The following is a 17997-nucleotide window of genomic DNA, read 5'->3' as shown; positions in this document are numbered from 1 at the left end:
CTCATTGCCATCAAGGTTTCTCTCCCCTAATATGTTTGTTTTAATGTTATAGAATGCCTTATGGTAAGTCTCAGATATTGGAAAGCAAATGAGACTACAGTCTGGAATTTTCTGGTCCACTGTTTGATTTTGTTTTTAATTGGCTTCCCAGTATGGCAAAGATTTGAGGAGAAGAGAACAGACAGGTTGTGGAAAAGCTAGCCTTCAAATGAATGGGAATTGAGATAATATTCAACCAGTACACAGAAATAATTTAGTGTGGCATTGTAACTTAAATGAGAGCCCTGAGATTGATATTTGATGATAAACCAACAGAGATAAGATTAATATTGTGTATTTGGGGAAAGGTATATTCTCAATATAATCTTAAGATTATAATCATATGGTTGGTAGATCTGGAAAATAACACTGAAAATTAAACTGAACTTTGTCTGGATCCTGCTGGTTTTACATGGCTCTGTCAAATGTCAAGCCTCCTTCTCCCTTACCAATTTCAAAAAATGTTTCACCATGATTTCAAACAGTGAATCATCCTATCCTGTGCCAACCATCTGTTTTGTCTGCCCCCTCAACGACTCAAATTAGATGATGGAGGGCAGGGCAGAATTTCTAGAGGAACCGTTAACACTAGGGGAAGGAAGACTGGCGGCAGATTTTCCATTGGAAATCATGGACCCTTAAAATTGGCAAAAGGAAATTTGCAGAATAGAGCATAGAGAAGAAAAATGAGAAGAAGACTAATGAAGTCAGCAAATAAAAAAGAGAAGAAAAAGAACAGAATCACTGCAAAAAGGAATTAGTAAAAGCAAAAATGGAGTAGACTCAGATGAGGAAAGGAAGGAAAGGGAAGGGAAAGAAAACCAGACATGGCCTAAAGAAGACATGTGAAAATACACAAATATGTAATATGTACTTTTAATTTATTGCAAAAATCACTAGGCGATATATACATATATGTGTGTGTATATGTGTGAGTGAGTTTGTATGTATGTATGTGTGTGTGTGTGTGTGTGTGTGTGTGTGTGTAGGCAGAGTAATGGCCATTGCTATCTGTGAATGAAAATGTATGGTGGCTAAAATGACCATTCTATGGTCAATTGTGACTTTTGCATAATGCATACTAACAGAAGGAAAGCTAGCTGAAGGATGAACATGTTTTAGGAAAATGGAGGATGAAATCAGAATTTAAAAGCTGGTGATGCTGGCAAGCCCCATGATGTCCCAAGCCGAGCAGTTTGTCATAGCAAACCAAATAGAAAGAGAAATTTTATCATATGTTCATTATTGGTTTGGTCATGTAATTAAGGATATGCTCATTCATATGTTCATACTTCTTTCTTACTTAAAACAATACATTTTTCATTAAATTATATTCATGCCAAAAATAAAACTATTAAAAACAAAATGCCATTCCTGTCATTGCATATGGCAGAATTTTTTTCTTTTTTTTTTCTTTTTGCTACTGCAGTCCTTGGCACTCTTAAATGTTTCAGCAGCATATTGTCTTCCCATTAGAATGTGAGATCCTAAGGGGCAAGGACTGTGTTTTTGACCCTTTTGTCCTCAGTACTTAGCACAATGCCTGGCATGTAATAAGGGCATAATAAATGGCTGTTGATTGATTAAAATGGATATGGCTTTGTCAATAAAAATGACATTAAAGAAAAATGCATTTATACAATAACCTTATCTCTCTTCTACATTCCATTGAAACTGTATTACCCTAATGCAAGGGTTCATAAACTATTTTTGTGTCATGGATGGAGCCTTTTGTCTATCTAGTAAAGTGTGTGGATGTCTTTCCAAAATAAGGTTTCAAAATGCATCTAATATATAGGAAACCAATTATTTTGAAAGATAAACACAAACATGGCTATCTCTATTATTAATAGATGTATATATGCATGCATGTGTATACATACATGTGTATAAAAGTCTCACATCCCAGCATATATATATATAACACGCATACATATGTGTAACACAATATGTATATAATGCATATCCACATGTGTTATATAATACAATATATGTGTCTATATGTAGGATATTTGTTTCATTTATATATACACACACGAATACATGTATACACACATATGTAAAAAGAGTATGTACGTGTGTGTCTGTATACACAAGTTGTCTTCACTATCCCGCACAAAGCACCTCTGCTTTAAGGACTTGCTGTCTGCCCTGCAGTGGAATCCTCCTATATACACCTTCTAACCTTATCTAATAAGGCTTTAAACTTCTGAAGTAAAGGGTTTGTATCCTCCTTTTATTCCCTGTGTTTAACTGAGTATTTTGTTCTATTATGTAAGCACTTAATAAATATCTTTTCATTATTTAATTCATTTATTAATTCACCTTTTCAGAGAATTGTCAGCCTTTATAAACAGCATGACCTCTATAAATTAGATAAGATCCTGAGGATCCAGGAAATTATTGTCTTACAATCAAACTCAGGGAATTCAAAGTTGATAACTGCCACTCATCTAAGCTTATGGAGTTCATAATATAGAGTAAGGTCACTGAACTGTTCAAAACAGTCTATCATAAAAAAGGAAAACTGAAATCTGAAGTAAAAGGGGGAGACATAGGATCATCAGCAATTATAATTTCAAACTAGAAGGGACCACAGGGGCCATCTGGTCCAACCCCTTAATCTTACAAAATGTAGATCAGAAGAGTTCAATGACTTGTCCAAGGTTGGACACATAGTCAGTAGTAGCAGAGGTCAGGTTTGAATTGGTGGCATATTGCTTTAAAAACATTGATATTACATTACCTTTTTGGTGTCAATTCCACACTGCTGCTTATATCTAATTGTTTTGGAGTTCTTTAAGAAGATTATAAGCCTGTTCCAAAAGGGACAATGTAACTTCTTTAGATTAAAAGAAAAACTTTTGATAAGGTTATGTACCAAAGTCTATGAAGAGTGGGATTGGGTCCCAGAATAAGGACCTAGAGCGAACAGAAGATGGAATCAAGTTCTCAAATGGAAAAAAAAAAATTTGCTTGGAAAGGAGTGGGCTAATCTCACCCTTTGAGAGTGAGGAATTGAGTAGAGATGAAGTGTTTCCAAGGAATCCAGTACTCTGGTCCCATCAATATATAAATATATCAAGATGAACAGTTCAACAAAGGGCCATATTTCACCACCACTGCATTAACATCACATCCTGTTTTTTTCCAGTCCAAAAATTGGTTTTTAACCTTTTATTTTGTAATTGTCCAATAGTATAATTCTGTTTGTCATGAAGCTTAAAAGGTAAACAGAACAGCCATATATTCACCAATGGCATATGTATACACATTTATCTTTTTTTGTGAGTTGCAATCTATGAGCCTAGAATTCTCAGCCCATGCGTATTGTCGGTATATATCTGAAAACGATCTATTGGGGTTTGCTTAGAGACCTGCAGTTGTCATTCAAACTAATGAAGAGTTGTAGGTGCAAAAAGAGTAGATGGGCAGGTGAAGCTGTCATAGGTAGGTCACCTAATATGGTAAGACTTGCATCTTCCCAATTTTAATATGAATTCACAAATATTCCACGCATCACAATCTTGAAACAAAGATGGTTTAGTAATAAATGTCTTTTTAACAATATTGGCACATTTTTTAAAAGCTTCATATAATGGTCTCATCCCACTTTTTTGCAAAATAATTTGGCATAGAATCTGCAACAATCATACAGTGAAATATAGAATTTTAAAAGCTAGCATGCAAAGCCATTAACTTTCTTTCTGTTTTTATCTTTTCCAAATTGTCCACCAACTTTAACATGTCAGTGATAAAACATCTTGATTCAAATGATGTTCCCTTCTGAATTAGTTTTCTTCTTATTTTTTTTTCTGAAATGTGTCATCATTATAATTGACTATTAATAAATAGACTTACTCATTCATGGTCAATATGAATATTGTTATTTGGATTCTGCTTTCTTCCCTTTATACAAGTCATAGAAGTTTTCAATATTCCTTCGGAGGGAGACAGTGTGGTGTAAAGGAAAAAAATAATAAGCTTTTAGTTACAGATCCCAAGTTCTAATTCTACCTTTGCCTCTTACTGTGAGTATGAGATAGGACAATTTAATTAATCTATCTGTGCCTGATTTTTCTTAACCCTTAAAATCCCAGGTAAAAAAAAATCTATGATGCTGTAATAATTGCTATTTTTGTAACACAATAATATTTCATTAGGCTCATTTCCCAAAAATCGTTTACAATATCAGATTCGTTTAGTTTTCTGTTTTGTTGCTATTGTTTATTTGTTTTGTTTTGTTATTTAGTCACGACCAACTCTTTGTTGCCCTATTTGGGATTTTCTTGCCAAAAGTACTGGAGTGATTTGCCATTTCCTCCAGCTAATTTTACTGATGAGGAAACTTAGACAAACAGGGCTAAGTGGCTAGACCAGGGTCACACAGAGTCTGAGTAAAAGTCTGAGGTCAGATTGATGAGTCTTCCTAACTCCAAATCTGGTGCTCTATGCCAGGTAAGTGCCCTTGTTTAGTTTTGTTTTCTGCTAAATTAAAATTAAAAATGCTTAAAATCTAGGTTCTGTTTCTTGTTTTTCAGAATTCTTTCTCCACCATTCCCCAGAATTTTTTTTGCCCTAAAAGATCCCTTTGCCCTATAGCCCCTTTCTCTTATTTTTCAATTCCTCCTACAATATCTATTTTTTCAAAAAATGTCCAGGTCAGCCACGTTTACTCCTTCATTCCTCGATAAGCTCCACTCCTGACTCCCCAGACTTCTTTCCCTCCCCTTCTCAACCATACTTTCACCTTTGTTTCATTTATAGCCTTACTCCAATAAAATATAATTGAGGGCAGTGACTTTCTTTTTCTTATATTTGTATTCATGCCACATAGCATAACGTTTGGCCTATAGTAAGCACTTAATAAATGCTTATTGACTTGTACAGATTACAGCAACAACAACAAACTCTCAAATAATATCATTAAGTTATAAACTCATTAGTAGATCTTGAAGTCAAAATATACAAATAGTTTGTATTTCTGATTGAAAATGACATAGAACTTTCAAAAAAAGCTACATAAATTCATAGTTCCACAAACAATATAACTACATGCCAACATTTCTACAGCCTTGCTAGGATTTACTTTTGAAATTTTTAAATGTCTTTGTCAACTTAATGGGTATAAGTTTGTTTTGAGTCTCTCTAATTGTTATAAAGTTTGAAAAATTATAGGTGGTTTTCAACAATTTATGTTGCTTCTCTTGAGAACTAGCTGTTCACATATTTTGATACTGGGAAATGGATGTTACTTTAGTAAATTTATCTGAATTACTTATACACTTTTGAATGACAGATTCTTAGCAGAAATATTTATGTCAAAAATTTTCTTTTGAAATATTTTTCTTTATTTTAGATGTTTGCTTTTTGTCATGCAAAATAGTTTATTTTAATGTAATCAGAAGCATTTTCCTCTTTTTTCTGAATTGTATGAGACATACCATTCCTTTTTCTTCTACTTAAAAAAAAAAGCAAACTTTGATTCACATGGAGTTTCTTATCATATATATCATGAGTGTGCATCTAATCTTCTTTCAGGATGTTCAATGAATATTTGTTAAGTGTCTGTTCTGTCTCTGGCACTGTGCTAAATGCTGTGGCTACAGAGTCAATAGAGTATCTGCCTTCAAGGAACTTAGTCTAATGTGATCTTCTACCACATCTCTATCCAAATTCCCAAATGTATTTTTTGTTAAATAATTATTTCCTTCATTGCTATTTAGGAGTCTTGGGATTCTCTCTCTCTCTCTCTCTCTCTCTCTCTCTCTCTCTCTCTCTCTCTCTCTCTCTCTCTCTCTCTCTCTCTCTCCCTCCTTCTCTCTGTCTCTGTCTCTCCTTTTGTTCATTTTGGGATTATCTAATATAGTCCATTCATCTATTCGCTATCCTTTGTATAAATTTTATTGTACTTAATATATCAGCATAGTTTAATAACTCAAAGGTAATATCTTGATTTGATTTGTTCTGAGTAGATCCAAACACTGAATGCATACTGTTTCACAACACTTTATTCCTATGAGACTATTTCAAAACATAGACAAGGAAAATCAAAACATAGTTTGGAGTGGCAGCGTATGAGATGCAGAGATATTAGGCCTTTTCTTCAGAGACATGCTGAGGCTACTTCTACAAGACAAGAACACAGCTACATGAATGGTAAAAATCCATCTAATCTAGATATTTCAAAATATTCCTATAAGTTTTGTCAAGTAGCAAAATATAAATACACATGCAAATATAGACATACACGAATAGCTATACATACACACATATGTGCATGTGTAAGTATTTGTGTGTATCAAGATTTAGGTCTGAAAGTGTGATAGTAATGGAATATAAAGATTCCCCTGTATTGGCTTGGTTTTCAAATTGATTGTGTTAAAACCCAGAGCTTGTTAATCCCACCTGTGGGATGGACTTGTTGATGTGAAAAGAAAGTCCTGAACTGGGAGGAGCTGGTGACAGTAGATTTGGAGAGACACAAGAGAGGCAGAAGAACTTTTTGGAAGCAGCACCTCGTGGAGGCAGAGAGAGAGACTGAGAAGGATTGCTGGGGGACACTTTGAATCGCCCTGGACTTTTGAGACTTGCCCCCCTGAGCTGCCAAGGACTGAGGAGACATGGCTGTTTTGCTGGTACTTTGTCTGTTTTGATGTTGTTTTGCCAGATTTGTCCACTGGTGAAAGACAGTCCTGTTGTTGAAGAATTCCTGGAACCTGGCTTTTGGTTAAGAAGCCCTGAGACTGTCCTGCAGACAGAGAGTGAATACTGTCCACTGGTGAAGGACAGTGCTGTTGTTGCAGGGGTCTGGAGACTGTCCTGCAGACAGAGTGAATACTGTCCACTGGTGAAGGACAGTGCTGTTGTTGCAGGGGTCTGGGAACCTTTCTGTTGGTTCAGAAGCCCTGAAGAAGGATTTTCTTGTTGCATGTTTACAGAAATGCTCGGAGAGGGTTTTGCTAATGTTGTCAGGGGTTCTAGGACTGTTCTACAGACAGAGGATGAATTAATGAAGAGACTGGCAATGTATTTTGTGGCCTTGCTAAGCCTTGTCTTCCCAGGAACTAAGATTGCTGAGAATTTGCCTCTGTCAAGATGAAGAAAAGACCTCCATTTGGGTATTAAGTGCTGTGCTTAAACTTGATGTAACTCTGGGGTAGATTCAATTGTGATCCAGGGGTGGGGAACTTTTGACCTTTTTGTGTTCTATGGTTGAACAAGTGAATGTACTTTACTTATGTTTGGAAACTAATCTCCATTTGAGAAGAGGGGCTTTGTGGTGGACTAAATGAAGGTATAGCCTAGGGGTGGAGAAGTATTTAGAACAGGGACTTTGTAATTGATTGAATGATTGGAAGGTCCTGGGGTGGGGTAGTACTTGGAGATTATTTAATCACACTTAGTAAATGCTGTATTTTGAATGATGTCATGTTTTGACCTTCTCTGTTCTTGGTTGGTCACTGAATAAAATGGAGAACACCTATGCTGGTATTCTGTACCTTGGGAAGTTGCCTTTCCTTGATGTTACAGTACATTATGGTGTAGTCGGCAAGGAGTACAAACATAGTGCCTCCATTTGTTCCAGGATCCATGGCCATTTAGATTGAGATTGTAAGGCCAAGGATCCTGGAGGGGTGGAATGTCAAGCAACTTCCCAAGGTTCAAAATACCAGCATAGGTGCTCTCCATTTTATTCAGTGACCAACCAAGAACAGAGAAGGTCAAAACATGACATCATTCAAAATACAGCATTTACTAAGAGTGATTAAATAATCTCCAAGTACAACCCCACCCCAGGACCTTCCAATCATTCAATCAATTACAAAGTCCCTGTTCTAAATACTTCTCCACCCCTAGGCTATACCTTCATTTAGTCCACCACAAAGCCCCTCTTCTCAAATGGAGATTAGTTTCCAAACATAATTAAAGTACATTCACTTGTTCAACCATAGAACACAAAAAGGTCAAAAGTTCCCCACCCCTGGATCACAATTGAATCTACCCCAGAGTTACATCAAGTTTAAGCACAGCACTTAATACCCAAATGGAGGTCTTTTCTTCATCTTGACAGAGGCAAGTTCTCAGCAATCTTAGTTCCTGGGGAGACAAGGCTTAGCAAGGCCACAAAATACATTGCCAGTCTCTTCATTAATTCATCCTCTGTCTGTAGAACAGTCCTAGAACCCCTGACAACATTAGCAAAACCCTCTCCGAGGATTTCTGTAAACATACAACAAGAAAATCCTTCTTCAGGGCTTCTGAACCAACAGAAAGGTTCCCAGACCCCTGCAACAACAGCACTGTCCTTCACCAGTGGACAGTATTCACTCTGTCTGCAGGACAGTCTCCAGACCCCTGCAACAACAGCACTGTCCTTCACCAGTGGACAGTATTCACTCTCTGTCTGCAGGACAGTCTCAGGGCTTCTTAACCAAAAGCCAGGTTCCAGGACTTCTTCAACAACAGGACTGTCTTTCACCAGTGGACAAATCTGGCAAAACAACATCAAAACAGACAGACAAAGTACCAGCAAAACAGCCATGTCTCCTCAGACCTTGGCAGCTCAGGGGGACAGGTCTCAAAAGTCCAGGGCGATTCAAAGTGTCCCCCAGCAATCCTTCTCAGTCTCTCTGCCTCCACGAGGTGCTGCTTCCAAAAAGTTCTTCTGCCTCTCTCGTGTCTCTCCAAATCTACTGTCACCAGCTCCCCCCAGTTCAGGACTTTCTTTTCACATCAACAAGTCCATCCCACAGGTGGGATTAACAAGCTCTGGGTTTTAACACAATCAATTTGAAAACCAAGCCAATACAGGGGAATCTTTATGTTCCATTACTATCACAGAAAGTGCCCTTGGAGATCACGTAGATCTACTCTCAAACTGAAGGCCAGACAACTTAAGTGCCATACTCAGTGTTACAGAGCGAGAAACAAACCCAAAATTCAAACCCAAGACTTGTAACTTCAAATTCAGTGATCTCTCTATATCTCTACACTATCTGATAGATGAAAACTTGCTTTATTTTCCATTTGGCAATTTGCCCCAGGGAATACATGTAGTGAGGATGTCCTGTAAAGTCCTAGGTCCATAAGATTCAGTTATTTTTTTTCTAGGGCAAACACACATATTTTAACCAACAGATGGCAAACTTTATGATTAGACATTACCTGCCAAAATGATAGTGGAAAGGATATTGAATTTTTAGTCATGTGATCTAGCCTGGAGAAGTAATTTCACCCTTTCTCTAGCAGTGTGACTTTGTACTAGTCAATTTATTTTTCTGAGTCTCAGTTTACTTATTTATAAAATGAAGAAATCAATACCTAAACCACCTAACTCATAAGAATTTTGTAAGGAAAATACTTTATAAATAATGACATGATCTAAAGGAAAGACAGCCTGGGTACTAGATGATTGGATGACTTTAATTGTCCTTTTGTTCATCAATTGACCAGGAAGACTAAAAATCTCCATGAAAACATAGGACATGATGAATATTCTGTTTATCATCTATTTTTAGAAATAGGAGAAACTATAACATTCATTTGATCTGATTTTATAATTTTACAGTTAAGAAACTGACTAAAAGAGTGATGAAGTAATTTGCTCAAGGTTATAAAATTTGTTGTAAAACCAAGTCTGAGAAAATATATCTTAGGCAAATGTAAAGGCTGAAATACAGAGACAAACAAAACAAATAATGCTTAGTGTCAAGTAAAATAACATAGTCAGAAATAATTGCTTGGCAGAGACATAGACTTAGCAATTTCCAACCAGGTACAAGAAAATTAGTTTATTTTACGTCAGTAGAGTAATGCGTAGCTAAATCATAGTTGTCCAGAAATAGTCAATTCATTTTAAATGAAATAAAGTAACAGATACCCAAGTTTCACATTATCTGACTAAATATTTGTGTGGGGAAGTTCACACATCTATCTCACTGTTTGCCCCCTTCTAATCAGGCTTTTTATTTATATAAATGTCTAATTTACCTGCTGTGGGAAAATATAGAAGCAAAGTAATATGTAGAAATTTAGTCATTGAGGAAGGGCAGTTTAGTAAATAAAAGAACATATTCATCTAAAGAGTTTTCAAGATTTTCTAGATTGACTTGCTGACATTTAGAAAGTATATCAGAGGTTCTGATTTCTCAATATGATGCCAAAATTATGGGAACGGAATGAGTTCGCCCAGGCAACCAGTAGCTTATTCCATCCCTTTCCCCATAAAATAATTCTTTGGGGGAAATTCCCAAATGAAAAAAAAATCTTGAAGAAGTAGGTTAGGAATTCTGGGATCCTGAAAGTATATGGGGTAGAGAGGAGAGTAGGAAAAGAAATAATGGGAGATAGGCAAAATTGCCTAGCAGTAAGAACTGTAGTTGAGTTGAGAGTGAGGAGACTTGGGCTCTCATTACTGTTCTGCAATTATCTAGCTCTATTCCTCATGAAAACTGCTTGACTGCTCTGTGACTCAGTTTTCTCTAAAATACAGTGCTTAGAGTTGTGATAAAGTGTCTGTGCTTAAAATAAGGTAATAGATGCAATAGCACATTTTAAAGTTGTAATATAGACATCAGATACTGGGAGGACAGATTTGTATCTATGATGTATTGTGTCTATGATGTATTGTATGATGCAAAACATCATAGTGTTTTGCAATGTTGGAAACACCATGTTTTTTTTTTTTTTTTGCCTCAGACATCCACGAAGTTCTTGAAGCTCGGCATTGAAAAGAAATATATTTGATTCAGTGCAACAAAGTCAGTTGGAACTGATGAAACCAGTGCTGGGAGTACAAAATCTTGAGAAGTTTCTGTCTTTCTTTAATGCATTACTAGCATTTCACTAATAGGCCCATGGGGTACAGTTAATCAATAATAACCCAATAAAATCAATAAAGATAAACAAGAGTCAGTGTTCTAATAAAAATGATGTTTCTTTTCCAATTCAAACCAGCTGTCTTGGTGTTATGTGCAGAGCCTTGGTCTTTAGGTTCACTCTCTTTACCTCTCTGTTTCATGCTCCTGGCCTCTCACTATTCTGTAGGGGAGGGAAGGCAGGGTGGGAGGGGGAGTTACATTTGGACAAAAAATTGCTCTGATATTGCATAGTTGCAATATTAAGCTTTATAATTAAGGGTTTTGTTTTTTAAATATTGAAAATAGGATATACTTTTTCTTTATGGCTCTTTTTTTCACCTTGAGGCTCACAATACACCTCTGATTTTTTTTTAATGGTGACTGAATTATCTGGGTCAGAATTATTAAACTTTTATTCTTTGTATTCCCCACACCTAACATGTTGCCTGACATACACTGGGTGCTTACTATATGCTTGTTTGTGGCTTTTAGATTAAAATAGATTAAGAGAACATTTATTCCCTTCTATTAGAAACATATTTTTGGTTAAAATCTGCTGAACCAAAAATGAAGAAGATATTTTCCTAGGAAAGATATCTGTCATGGATGTGTGTACATGCTGTGTAATAAACATCTCCTGCTTCTGTGGGGCTATAGAACTATTAGTCAGTTAACAGACAACCCAGTTTGTGTCCCATGAAAGAAATGAAGCCATGGAGATAAAAGTTTAGATTCATGTGAAATGAACATTCCTACCTTGATTTCTCTAAAGGATAATTTTCTCCCTTTGTGTTAGGACATCCACACCAAGATGACCAGATATAATGAAAAATGTTAAACCATTAGTCAAACTGATGAATGTTTATTGACTGTGGATGGGCTCATTATTCCTTCACTTGTACTCTCCTTCTTTTATCTTCATTCTCTTCTCTACTGGATCCTTCTCCTCTGCATATTAACCAGGCCCATATCTCCCCATCTTACATATTTTGACCCTCCCCTTTACTTCCATACTTTTAGGAAGAGCAATATACTGTAGGTATATTACACCCTCACAAAGCAATCAACCTTCCAACTCCTTTAAATTTGGTCTCTGTCCGCCTAACACTAACAAAGTTACTAATGACCTTCTTATGGGTAAAATCAGTGCCTTCTTTCTAATGATCCTCCTCCTTTATTGCTCTATCTTGCCTTAATGACATCTCCTTCCTTCTTGATATTCTCTCCTCGCTTTAATTTTTGCCACTGAACTCTCCTATCTTTCTAATGACTTATTTTCTTTTGCTTTTTACTAAATCATCTTTCTCCTTTGAACCTCCAAATGTGGGTATTTCCCAAGGCTCTTGTTATCAATCTTCTCTTATGACATTCCAACTTGCTCCCATTCCCCATTCCCCTATGTTTAATCCTGGTTTCTATATCTCTAACCTTTTTAAAAATTATTTTTTAGTTTATATCATTTATTTATACAAGATTTTGAGTTACAAATTTTCTCCCCATTTTCCCCTACCCATCAACCCAAAACAGAGATCCCACTGAATATCCCCTCTCCCAATCTGCTCTCTCCCATATCTTTCCCCATTCCTCCTCTGACTTTCCAGTAGGGCATGGTGGATCTCTATGCCCCAGTGCCTATATATCTTATTTCCCAGTTTGATGTAAAATAATAATTATATATATATATATATATATATATATATATATAAACATTTGATTTTAAAACTTTGAATTCCAGATTCTTTCCCTACTTTCCTCGTCACCCACCCTTACTGGGAATTTAAGCAATTCAGTACAGGTTGTACATGTGTAGCTATGCAAAACATTTCCATAGTGGATATATTGTGAAACACTTACTATATTTCCCTCCATCCTATCCCACTGCCACTTGTTCTATTCTCTACTTTAATCCTGTCCCTTTCAAAATTGGGTGCTTTCAACTTCCCTCCCCCCAAGCCTGCCCTTCCTTCCATCATCCCCCCTCTCATCCCCTTCCCCCTACTTTCCTATAGGGTGAGATACACTATTTAGTGTGTATGTCATTCCCTCCCTAAGCCAAATTCAATGAGAATAAGGTTGACTCATTCCCTTTTGCCTTCCTGTTCTTCCCCTCCATTGTAACAGTTTTACCTTGCCTCTTCTATATGAGATAATTTACCCCATTCTATCTCTTCCCCTCTCCTCTCATTATATTTGTCTCTTACCTCTTAATTTCACCATTTAAGTATCATCCCTTCCTATTAAACTGGTCCTGTGCCCCATGTACACATATATAGACATACTCACATATGTATTCATACACCTATATGTCCTATATAGACATATATATGTATACATATATGTATGTATATGTGTGTGTGTATATATACAAACACACACATTTCTATTCCCTTCAACTATTCTCATACTGAGAAAAGTTTTATATGTTACAATAATTGCTTTTCCATGTAGGAATGTAAGTAGTTCACCTTTGATAAGTTCCTTATGATTTCTTTTCCCTTTTTACCTTCTCATACTTTTATTGCTTCTTGTATATGAATGTCAATTTTCTATTCAACTCTGGTTTTTTCATCAAGAATTCTTGAAAGTCCTCTATTCCAGTGAATGAACATATTTTCCCCTGAAACATGATATTCAGTTTTGCTGGGTAGGTGATCCTTGGTTTTAATCCCAGCTCCTTTGACCTCTGGAATGTCATATTCCAAGCCCTTTAATCCCTTAGTGTAGAAGCTGCCAGATCTTGTGTTATCCTGATTGTGTTTCCACAATATTCAAATTGTTTCTTCCTGGCTGCTTGTAATATTCTCTTCTTTATCTGGGAATTCCAGAACCTGACTATAATATTCCTAGGAGTTTTCCTTTTGGGATCTTTTTCAGGAGGTGATCAGTGGATTCTTTCAACCTCTTTTTTTGCCCTCTGGTTCTAAAACTTGAGGGAAATTTTCCTTGAGAATTTCTTGAAGAATGATTTCAAGGTTCTTTTTTTGATCATGGCTTTCAGGTAGTCCAATAATTTTTTAATTATCTCTCCTGGATTCTATTTTCCAGGTCAATGGTGTTTCCAAGGAGATATTTCACATTGCCTTTTATTTTTTCATTTGTTTGGATCTGTTTAATAGTATCTTGATTTCTCATAAAATCACTAGCTTTCATTTGCTCCAATCTAATTCTTAAGGAATGATTCTCTTCAGTGAACTTTTGAGATTCTTTTTCCATCTGACAAATTTGGCTTTTTAAGGCATTCTTCTCCTCATTGCCTTTTTGAGCCTCTTTTGCCATTTGAGGTAGCCTATTTTTAAGGTGTTATTTTTTCAGTAAGGTTGTTGACTCTCATTTCACAATTTTCTTGCATCATTCTCATTTTTCTTCCCAATATTTCCTCCACTTCTCTTATTTGGTTTCCAAATCCTTCTTAAGCTCCTCTATGGCCTGTAAGAAGCTTATTCTTTTCTTGGAAGATTCTGGTGCAGGAGTTCTGAGTTCACTGTCTTCCTCCTGTTCCATGCTTTGATCCATTTTGTCCCCACAAAAGGAATTCAAAGTCACACCTCTGTGCTTGCCTTGCTTCCCTTGCATGCTCATGTTGCCACTCAGTTATTTGACTTTTGAGCTTTTTTGCCACAGTAGAACTGTGCTACCAGAGGGGGGACCTTTGTCCCAATTTCTGGGGTTTTCTCAGTTGCTGGAGCTATTAGTTGGGTACCCTCTCTGAAGCTTCCACATTCTCTGGCACACTGGTCATGCACCCCAGGCCCTCCACCCCAGACAGTGATCCAGATCCAAGCAGGTTAAAGCAAATGAGATTACCCCTCAGACTGGTCACTTTATCCCCCTACAATCTGCAGGCCAGAAGCTGTGAAGCAGCCTCATGGCAGTGGCTACAGGGCTGCCATGCCTCAGCTGCTTCTTGCCCTGGGGGAAAAGGCCAGACCACACCCCCAAACTCCCAGGTCCCAAAGTCCACACTGCACTGACCTCTTATGTTGTCCTTAGTATCTATGGGTCGATAATTCTGGAAACCACCACAGCTGCTGGTGATCTGAAGTCCCTCCAGCTGATGGCTGGTTGTGGCCACCCTGAGGGTAAAAGCTCTGGCTCACTTGGGGCTGGGCATGGCTTCCAATATACTGTGCTGGCCGCGTCCTGCTGGCCTCCCAGGTTGTCTTCAATGGGAGGTTACCTTATCTTTGTCATTTTGTGGGTTCTATCTCTCCAAAGTTTGTTTAGAGTCATTTTTTACATGAATTGGAGGAGGTGGAAGCAGGAGCCCCATGAAAGTCCTGTTTCTACCCTGCCATCTTAACTCTGCCCCCCATATCTCTAACACTTAATTTTGTCCTGAATTCTAATCCCATGAATTGATAGTTGGAAGGGACTTCAGGGTAACGTATTCCTTCATTTTATTGACAAACAACCTCAGGCTTAAAAGAAGGTGACTTGCTCTAGTTAATACAGTCAGTAGAATGAATTTGTGATTTAAATCCATGTCTTAAGACCAAAAATCCATCACCTTATTCACTGTATCACACTGTAACACAACTGCTTATTGGATATTCCTTCCTGAATATCCAGCTAGTACATTAAACTCAACATGGACAAGCTTCCTAATTAACCAGTTTCATTTAATGGTTCCACCATCCTTCAAATCACCTATTCATGAAACTTCTGAATAATCTTTGGTCCTCTCTCACCTCCAATTATTCCCCACATTCAATCATTTATCAAGTACTATAGAGTCTATCTTGACAGTGCCTCTGTATCACAATCCTATCCCCATTTTGTACTGGCTTTTCCTTACAATTGCTACCATGATAGTTCAGACCCTTGCTGCTCCATCACTTAGATTATTGTACTAATCTCTTAACTGGTCTTCAAGATTCCTAGCTGTACTCTTCATAATGTATCTTTCACACTGCTCTGAGGATAGTCTTTCTACTCCATGAATCTGATTATGCTACTCCTCTGTACAAAAATTTCAGTGGGTCCCCATTGTTTATCAAATAAATATGCATACCTGATTGTGGCATTGAAAGTCCTTAACAATTTGATCCAAAATATGCTTTCCAGTTCTAATACATACAAATCCTTTTCGCCCATTTAAAATTCTAGTGAAACCAAATGGTGCAACATTCCCTGATATCATTCTACTCTTTTCCACCTTAAAAGCATGTCAGGCACTCTACCATAGCCTCCTTTCCAGACAAGGAATGTTTTTTCCTCACATCTACACTTATTGAAATCTTTCTCTTCCTTCAAAACCCAGCTCATTTGGCATTTCATGAAAGCTTCTTTCCAGATATAAATTGTCTTCCTTCTTGACTTACTCATTCCACCTAATTTTGGTAAACATTTTTACTTATAATTCTTTAATTTGTAATATAATTATTTTTCTCTTGTCACCTCTATTAGATTTTGAGCTCCTAGAGGGCAAGGAATATATCTCTTCATCTTTGTCTTGTCTTCTCTCTTCTACCTGCACTAATGTGCATGCCCGAGAGAAAGCAAGTATTTCCAAAGTGTCTAATTGTAGAGTCATTAAACACCTTACTCAGAGTTCCTTGCATCTGCTTAGCAAGCAGCATGGCCATGTTTCTCTCAACAAGGGAGTAGAACAGAGGTTCTTAATCTGGGTTCCATAAATGTTATTTTAAAAATATTTTGATAAATGTGTTTCAGTGTAATCAGTTATCTTTGCTGTCCTATGTATTTTATTTTCTGCACTTAAAACATTATTCTAAGGAATCCATCAGTTTCCCTAGACTAATAAATGGGTCCATGACACAAACACAAATAAGGCTGAGAACTCCTGTTCTAAGGTGTGCATATATACACATGTAGGCATGTATGCATATATTTGCATATAAACACACGCACATGTAAATATATAGGCATGTGTATGTGCACATATATGTACATATACATATGTGTATAAATGTATTTTGTGTGTGCACATCAGAAGGATTCACTTGAATTAATTTTGAAGGAAACTCAAGATTCTACCATGCAGATGTGATTAGGAAGTACGTTACTGGCATGAGAGAAAATGGACAGAAAATAGGGGCTACTTGAGTCAGATTAAAAACAATTTCTTTGCCATAATGTTTCTTAAACTTTTTTTTGAGAAGTGAAGGCCTTGAGAGAAAACTCTCAGTCAGGGGTATGCTATTTGTTAAAATGGGTTATTGAGCATAAGTTAAGTGACAGCAAAAAGGAGAGACCCAGAGGCAGGCAATTCATGGAAGATTTGAGTCACAGGAGAGAATAAGCTAAGGACTGTTCAGAAGAAATAAAGTGATAATCAGAAGAATTCTAAGAGGTTCAAGGCAAACACTTATAAACATATGTCTCTGTATTTTCTGGCACAGCCAACTTGAGAAGAATAACCATTGGATAACAGAAGCATGGGATTCTTCACAACTACTGGACAAGAGTGCTTATTGAGAAGAATTATAATTCCCTCTGCTAAGAAAATTTTACTAAAGCATCATTTCCAGTAAACAGAGTCCTGCTTAGGATCGTGGCTGAGGTAGAGTGGGAGATTTAAATGGCTAGCTAGGAAGAACAAAATAAAAGGCTTTATCAATTGCAGCATCACACCAGTCAATGGGAAAAATAGCTACAAAGGATATCAAAAGAGTTCTGACTCCCAAATTCCTATGTTATTTAAGGTACGACACGACCCTAAAAAATGTATTAGACAACCAGCAAAGAAGTAGGTACAGAAGAGAGAAGCATGATCCACCACATCTCAGGCTTTCTCCAGGCCAGTCATCCTGACTCTTTCTGGCCATTAGACTTCAATGACTCAGGAAGAGAGAGTGAAGCTGATGACTTTGTGCAATGCTACATCACTTAGAACTAATTCACAATTGACTTGTGCAAATCAAGACATCCCTTCCCCCTTGATGTTATTGGTAATCTTTGAAAGGAAAGATGAGCAACATAGCCAGAGATAAAGAAAAAAAATAATATAAAATGATCTGGAATGGGAGTTAGGAGCCAGATTGTGTAGGATGTTAAACACCTGTTTGAAGTGGGCTTTTGTTGTTTGTTTATGTTTTCCAGATTCAACATCAAGGCACTGAAAGATTCTGAGTAA

At 36.9% G+C, this 17997-nt stretch overlaps 1 long non-coding RNA gene across 1 annotated transcript in view; it reads left to right on the top strand.

Moving 5' to 3' along the window:
* Positions 1-10980, top strand: part of LOC138145020 (uncharacterized) — a 167473-nt gene extending 156493 nt beyond the window's left edge. Inside the window, exon 5 of the long non-coding RNA XR_011164079.1 lies at positions 10741-10980. This is a non-coding gene — a long non-coding RNA (uncharacterized lncRNA). The remainder of the gene's footprint in view (positions 1-10740) is intronic.
* Positions 10981-17997: the final 7017 nt, after the last annotated feature.

This window comes from Petaurus breviceps, unplaced genomic scaffold, assembly GCF_028583685.1.
Source record: "Petaurus breviceps papuanus isolate PSGF00001 unplaced genomic scaffold, PetGlider_PUasm1.0 90723, whole genome shotgun sequence".
Classification (NCBI taxonomy): domain Eukaryota; kingdom Metazoa; phylum Chordata; class Mammalia; order Diprotodontia; family Petauridae; genus Petaurus; species Petaurus breviceps.
Note: the sequence above shows the minus strand (reverse complement) of the source record. Positions and strands in the feature narration are given on the sequence as shown.